Below are 7783 nucleotides of genomic sequence, written 5' to 3' on the forward strand. Positions count from 1 at the left end.
CTTGATTTGCAATGCTTCACTGATAGTGATTGGGGTGGTTGCCCCAATGATTGTCGATCAACAAATGGTTATGCAGTCTATCTAGGCAAAAATCTTATTTCATGAACTTTGAAGAAACAACCAACCATTGCCTGATCTTCCACTGAGAGTGAATATTGTGCTCTTGCTAACTCTACTGTTGAAATTATGTGGCTTCAATCACTTCTCTCTAAACTTGGCTTCTCTTCCTCAAATCCAACTATATTGTGGTGCGATAATGTGGGAGCTATTTATCTATGTTCGAATCCTGTCTTTCATGCCCGAACAAAACATATCGAACTTGACTATCATTTCATTCGAGAACAAGTCTAACAACGCAACATTCAGGTTCATTTTATTTCTTCAAATGACCAGATTACTGATATTCTTACCAAACCACTTGGTCAATGTCTATTTGTTAAGCACTGAGACAAGCTTTGGCTTTGTTCTTCTCCACCTTCAACTTGACAGGGGGTGTTAGAGCAACAACCAGATATATAGTTTGTTTTATTTGTATCTATCTTATTGTTGTAACTATCATCCTTTAATCATGTAAGTAGTTAGCTGATTTCATACTATTTCAAACTCTGTAATTCAGCTATATAAAGTTGCCCTTGTATTCATTATTAACACAGCAATATAATGCAAACATTCATTCTCATATTATCTTTACATTTACATATTAAAAGGCAGTTTTCTAGACGCCTAATATGAATAAACTTTTTTTTTTCAACCCATGCATGGAATTCTACACACGTAGAAGCCAAATTGAAGTCCTTTGTTCACATGTATCACTCATCTTCTATCCTTTTCTTTTGACGTATGTGAAGCCTATTAGTTTGTAGCTTATTTTCAAACCTATGTTTGGACTTCTATTCAAATAGGCGTGAATATTTATAAAAGTAGGTGAGAATCTAAGACTATGTTTGGACTTTTGTACAAATAGGTGTGAATATTTACAAAAGTAGGTGAGAATGTAAAGGCTATGTTTGGATTCAAAAAATATTAAAAGGAATTATTTGTATTTAAGCATTTATGTACATGGAATAAGATGTGGAATCAATATCTTTTAGCTTTCGAGCCTAATAGGAGGAGCAAGCGTCTTGAATTATTAGCAAATTCTTTTTATCTTTTAATTTTTCAAACCTTTTTCTTGCGCCACTTGTGAGCATATCAAGTATACTCTAAAAATAAAGATTATGATCAATTCCTAGAAAATACTTAGGAAAGAAAAAATGTTAAAGAAAATAATTTTCTTATATTTTGTTTCACTATGAAAACTATGCAAAAAAATAAAATATAAGTAAAATTAATTATAAATTTATATATTTTAAAATTATTTAAACTTTACATAGAAGATGAAAAATAAGTTAAATAAATTTGAAGACACACATAAAAAATAATTCATTAATTTTAAATCTATTTTTTATTTTATTTGAATTGTTTTCTTTCTACTTTTCCTTTTTGTTTTTTTTTTCTCTGGTTTTTTTCCTTAAAATTTCTATGAATTAAGCACAGCCTATACAAGTTGAGGAATGATGTAAAAAGGAGAGATTATAATAAAGTATTTTTTTTACAAGTTTGTGTAATAATACATTTACACAAATATTTTTTTTTTTTTAAAAACAATTTATTATTTTATTTTTTAGTTTTTTTTTATAAAAAAAAGAAAATCTGAAAAAAAAAAATTTAAAAAATCAATCTTGCTTTCACCTTCTAAATTTTGTTTTATTTCCTCATGATTAAGTAAGATAAACTTGTTTTTCTTTTTATTTTTATCATTGCAGTTATTAAGATTCAAACAAGATGGAGTCAATAATGACCTCCTTAATTTATGGTGCATATCCATTTAATCCTATTTAGAAGAGTTAATGGGCTATTGTAATTTCAAAATTCAAGTGTTGTGATCCCAAAATAAGAAAAGATTTTACAAGTTATTGACAATTTCAAACTTTCAATTAGAGTTGCAATAAAACTTCTCTCCTTATCAAAAATCTCTTCAACATTTTAGTGCATTCACATATCTCTGTCCACTTGAATTCTATTGTCTACCTAATAATAAATGCTTAGATTTTAGTGTGTTCATGTATTCTTTTCAACTTGACCGTTATTGTCTACCTAATAATAGAGGCCATTTTCTAAAAGTTTTCTCGCTTCTTTTATTACAATTAGTTGTGTAGATATTTTAGCTTTAGGGTCAAGTACATTCTACTTAAAAATACTCATATTACTTATGAGAAGGTATTAAATACATCTATTCTACCACATTAGTATGTTAATATAGTATAACTATCCATTCATATTTATCAAATCAAAACCTAAATAAGGAAGGAAAGAAAGTTATTTAGATTTGAAGATAATTAATAAAAGCTTTAAATTAGTAGAAAAATGAATTATAAAAATAATTTTTTAATAAAATAACTTAATCATCATTTTATTTATTTTGAATTAATTAATTCTCAATAAGATCTAAAATATCAATAAATTATTATACCACATTAGTAAGTATTATAATACCACATCAACGAACTTAGAACAACAAAGATACTCAATATATTCTATTAATAATCATATGCATTGTCAAGTAATTTTCAATTTCACCATTTTATCAATTTTTTTTCCAGGTTTTAGGTGATTATGGATGTGTACATAATTCTTATATTCTATCAAAAACTCTTGAGTGGACAATAAATTATAATTACCATTGACTGATTCACTTCAATATAGTCAATAAAAAATTTAGTTATTTAAAAAAGAAAACTCACGGTGATATACCATTGACTGATTCACCAATTGCTTGCCCAGGAGAAGAACAACCAATTGGCATCCAAAGACCCTTTCTTTTCTTTTGAAGCCTTTATGTAACTTGTCCTAGAAGCATCATTTCCTACTTCTTCTAACTTCTCTAAAAACTATTATCTATTTCGCTTTATTTTTAAAAACTATTTCTGCAAAATAACAATCAAACAATGTTATAAGTTTTTGTTTTGGAAATAGGAAATTATTTTAAATCATAGTGCCAAACAGTCTATGCATTTTTAATATTTTATAAAAATAAGGATGTTTGAAAAGTTTTTTAAAACAACTTTTCAAAAAATAAAAAACCAAAAACTTTTTTGGGAAAATTTTTTTCAAGGATAATTTTTTAATTTTGATTTTATGAAAAAAATTATAAATTTAATTTATATAATATTAGTTAAATTTCATTCAAGTCTTAATCATGGTAACTCCAAGAGAGAAAAGAATTGGTTTTAAAAAAATAAAAAGAAAAACCTTCCAAATATTTCAAAATTCAAGTGTTGTGATCCCAAAATAAAGAAAGATTTTATAAGTTATTGACAATTTCAAACTTTCAATTAGACTTGTAATAAAACTTCTCTCTTTTTCAAAAAATGTTTTCAACATTTTAATGCATTCACATATCCCTTTCAACTTGAATACCACTGTCTACCTAATAATAAAGGCTTAGATTTTAGTGTATTCATGTATTCTTTTCAACTTGACCACCATTGTCTACCTAATAATAGACGTCATTTTCTAAAAGTTTTCTAACTTATTTATTACAATTAATTGTGTAGATATTTCAGCTTGAGGGTCAAGTATATTCTACTTGACAATACTTGTATTACCTATGAGAAGGTATTAAATACATTTATTCTACCACATTAGTATGTCAATAATGACCTTAATTTATGGTGCGTATCCATTTAATCCTATTTAGAAGAATTAATGGGCTATTGTAATATCAAAATTCAAGTGTTGTGATCCCAAAATAAGGAAATATTTTACAAGTTATTGACAATTTCAAACTTTCAATTAGAGTTGCAATAAAACTTCTCTCTTTATCAAAATTGTCTTCAACATTTTAGTGCATTCACATATCCCTTTCAACTTGAATACTTCTGTCTACCTAATAATAAAGGCTTAGATATTAGTTTATTCATGTATTCTTTTCAACTTGACCGTCAATGTCTACCTAATAATAGAGGTCATTTTTTAAAAGTTTTCTCGCTTCTTTTATTACAATTAGTTGTCTAGATATTTTAGCTTCAAGGTCAAGTATATACTACTTAATAATACTTGTATTACCTATGAGAAGGTATTAAATACATCTATGCTACCACATTAGTATGTTAATATAGTATAACTATCCATTCATATTTATCAAATCAAAACCTAAATAAGGAAGGAAAGAAAGTTAGTTGGATTCAAAGATAATTAATAAAAGCTTTAAATTATTAGAAAAATGAATTATAAAAATTATTTTTTAATAAAATAACTTAATTATCATTTTATTTATTTTCAATTAATTAATTCTCAATAAGATCCAAAATATTGATAAATTATTATACCACATTAGTAAGCATTATAATACCACATCAACGAGCTTAGAACAACAAAGATACTTAATATATTCTATTCTATTAATAATCAAATGAATTGTCAAATAATTTTCAATTTCACCATTTTATCATTTTTTTTTTCCTTCAGGTTTTAGGTGATTATGGATGTGTACATAATTCTTATATTTTAATTTTAAAATTTCAAAACTCACGGTGATATACCATTGACTGATTCACTTTAATAAATTTTTTCTCAAAAAAAATAAAATATAGGAAAGAAAACCGCAGAGAACTTAGCTTTGCCAAGGGCCCATGTGTGCCCCATCACCCTCGACTTGGTGCCCATGACCTTTTTCCTTTGTTTCTCCTCATCACTTTCCTACTATCTGCAAATAAAAGGCATTCCTTTTCTGCTTCGAATTTGTCATTCCTCTTTCTTACCTTCTCCTTGGAGTTTTTCATACATCAATGGGAAACGTGTTCTCAGTCTCAATCTCTACCAAGGACATCGCCGGTTGTTGTGATTGCACTGCTGCTCGAGCAAATTACATATGCAAGCTTGCAGAAAATCGGGTTACTTTGAGAACAGAGCTTCAAAAATTAAGGGAGCTGAAGAACGATGTGAATAGGAAGGTGGATGTGGCAACAAATGAATCGTCTGGATCAAGTACAGGGCTGGCTTTCCAGGGTGGAAGCCATGGAAACTGAAGTCGGTCAACTGATTGGAGATGGAGCGGAGACCATTGAGGAGAAACGATTACGTGGTTGTTGCCATCCCAAGCATTGCATCTCCAGCTACACGTTGGGAAAAAAAGTTGTCAGGAAGCTACAAGATATGGCTACTCTAATGAGCGAAGGACGTAATTTTGAGGTGGTGGCTGATATTGTACCTCCAGCTCCTGTGGACGAAATACCCGGCCGACCCACTGTGGGCTTGGAATCAACATTTGACAAAGTTTGGAGGAGTCTCGAAGAAGAACATGTAGGGATGATCGGCTTATATGGGTTGGGGGGCATTGGGAAGACCACCCTCTTGACACAAATCAACAATCATTTCCTGAAAACATCCCACAATTTTGATGTCGTAATTTGGGCAGTGGTTTCAAGAACTCCAAATCTAGAGCGGGTTCAAAATGAGATTTGGGAGAAGGTGGGGTTCTGTGATGATAAATGGAAAAGCAAAAGCCGCCATGAGAAAGCCAAAGACATCTGGAAAGCCTTGGGCAAAAAGAGGTTTGTGATGTTGTTGGATGACATGTGGGAGCAAATGGATCTGTTAGAAGTGGGAATTCCACCTCCTGACCAACAAAATAAGTCCAAGCTGATATTCACCACTCGATCTCAGGACTTGTGCGGGCAAATGGGAGCTCACAAGAAGATCCAAGTGAAATCTTTGGCATGGAAGGATTCGTGGGATTTGTTTAAAAATATGTGGGAAAGGATGCCCTTAATTCTGATCCAGAAATATCTGAGCTGGCTGAAATGGATGCAAAAGAGTGTTGCGGTTTGCCACTGGCGATAATTACGGTAGGGCGAGCCATGGCTTCTAAAGTGACACCCCAAGATTGGAAGCATGCAATTAGAGTACTACAAACATGTGCTTCAAATTTTCCAGGTATGGGGCACCGAGTGTACCCACTTTTGAAATACAGCTATGATAGTTTGCCCTCCAAAATAGTTCAATCTTGCTTCTTATATTGTTCTTTATTCCTAGAAGATTTTTTCATAATTAAGGAACTTTTGATATATCAATGGATTTGTGAGGGATTTTTAGATGAATTTGATGACACGGATGGAGCCAGAAATCAGGGATTCAATATTATCAGTACTCTCGTTCATGCATGTCTACTTGAGGAATCTTCAAATACTAGATTTGTAAAATTTCATGATGTTGTACGTGATATGGCCTTGTGGATAACCAGTGAAATGGGGGAGATGAAGGGCAAGTTTTTGGTACAAACAAGTGCTGGTTTGACCCAAGCACCTGACTTTGTCAAATGGACGGCGACGGAAAGGATTTCACTGATGGACAACCGAATTGAGAAGTTAACAGGATCACCCACATGTCCCAATCTCTCGACACTTCGTCTAGATTTGAATAGTGATTTGCAGATGATAAGCAATGGTTTTTTCCAATTTATGCCCAATCTAAGAGTGTTGAGCTTATCAAACACCAAAATAGTTGAGTTACCATCAGATATTTCTGATTTGGTTTCATTGCAATATCTTGATTTATCTGGAACAGAGATAAAGAAGTTGCCAATTGAGATGAAGAATCTCGTACAATTGAAGATTTTGATATTGTGTATATCTAAAGTCTCTTCAATTCCACGAGGACTAATATCAAGTCTTTTAATGCTGCAAGGGGTTGGCATGTACGATTGTGGACTTTATGATCAAGTAGCTGAAGGAGGCGTTGAATCATATGGTAATGAGTCCTTGGTAGAGGAATTGGAGAGTTTGAAATACTTGACTGATTTAACTTTCACCATAGCAAGTGCCTCTGTGTTTAAGAGATTTTTAAGTTCCAGAAAGTTACCGAGTTGCACTCTAGCAATCTGCCTCAAGATGTTCAAAGGTTCAAGCTCACTCAACCTATCATCTCTCGAAAATATGAAGCATCTCGCTGGGCTTACGATGAAAGATTTGGATAGTTTGAGAGAGATTAAGTTTGATTGGGCAGGGAAAGGAAAGGAAACAGTGGGGTATAGCAGTCTCAACCCGAAGGTCAAATGATTCCATGGCCTTTGCAAAGTGGTCATCAATAGATGCCAGATGTTGAAGAATTTGACATGGCTTATTTTTGCCCCAAACCTCCAATATCTTAAAATAGGACACTGTGATGAAATGGAAGAAGTGATAGGTAAAGGTGCAGAGGATGGAGGAAATCTGAGCCCATTCACAAAACTCATACGACTGGAGTTAAATGGTTTACCCCAACTGAAGAATGTGTACCGGAATCCCTTGCACTTTCTTTACCTTCACAGAATTGAAGTAGTTGGGTGTCCAAAGCTGAAGAAGCTGCCACTCAACTCCAACAGTGCCAATCAAGGTAGAGTTGTGATGGTAGGAAAGCAAGAGTGGTGGAATGAGTTGGAATGGGAGGATGAAGCTACTCTAACTACTTTCCTTCCCAGTTTCAATGCAATATAAGAACAAGGTGCAATGTATTTTTCTTCAATGCAGGATTTGAAGGAATGGCAAATGTTTGGTGTTTGTTGTGGATTTTTTTATTTTTTGTTACACTCAATTTAAGTCTCAGTTATGCTTTTAATTTTTTGGCTTTCCATTTCACTCCACTTTTGTTGTTGAAATTAGAGGGGAAAAAGCAAAAAATAAATGTATAATTTAGCGTCAAAGTGGATATGTTTCCTATTTTTTGCCTTTTTTCAAAATTGAAACTTCTACATAAAAATGCAAAA

At 32.0% G+C, this 7783-nt stretch overlaps 1 pseudogene; it reads left to right on the forward strand.

The window, feature by feature from the left end:
- The first annotated feature begins 4677 nt into the window (after positions 1–4677).
- LOC100261932 (disease resistance protein SUMM2-like) lies at positions 4678–7519 on the forward strand (annotated as a pseudogene).
- Positions 7520–7783: the final 264 nt, after the last annotated feature.

Source organism: Vitis vinifera, chromosome 9, assembly GCF_030704535.1.
Source record: "Vitis vinifera cultivar Pinot Noir 40024 chromosome 9, ASM3070453v1".
Lineage (NCBI taxonomy): Eukaryota > Viridiplantae > Streptophyta > Magnoliopsida > Vitales > Vitaceae > Vitis > Vitis vinifera.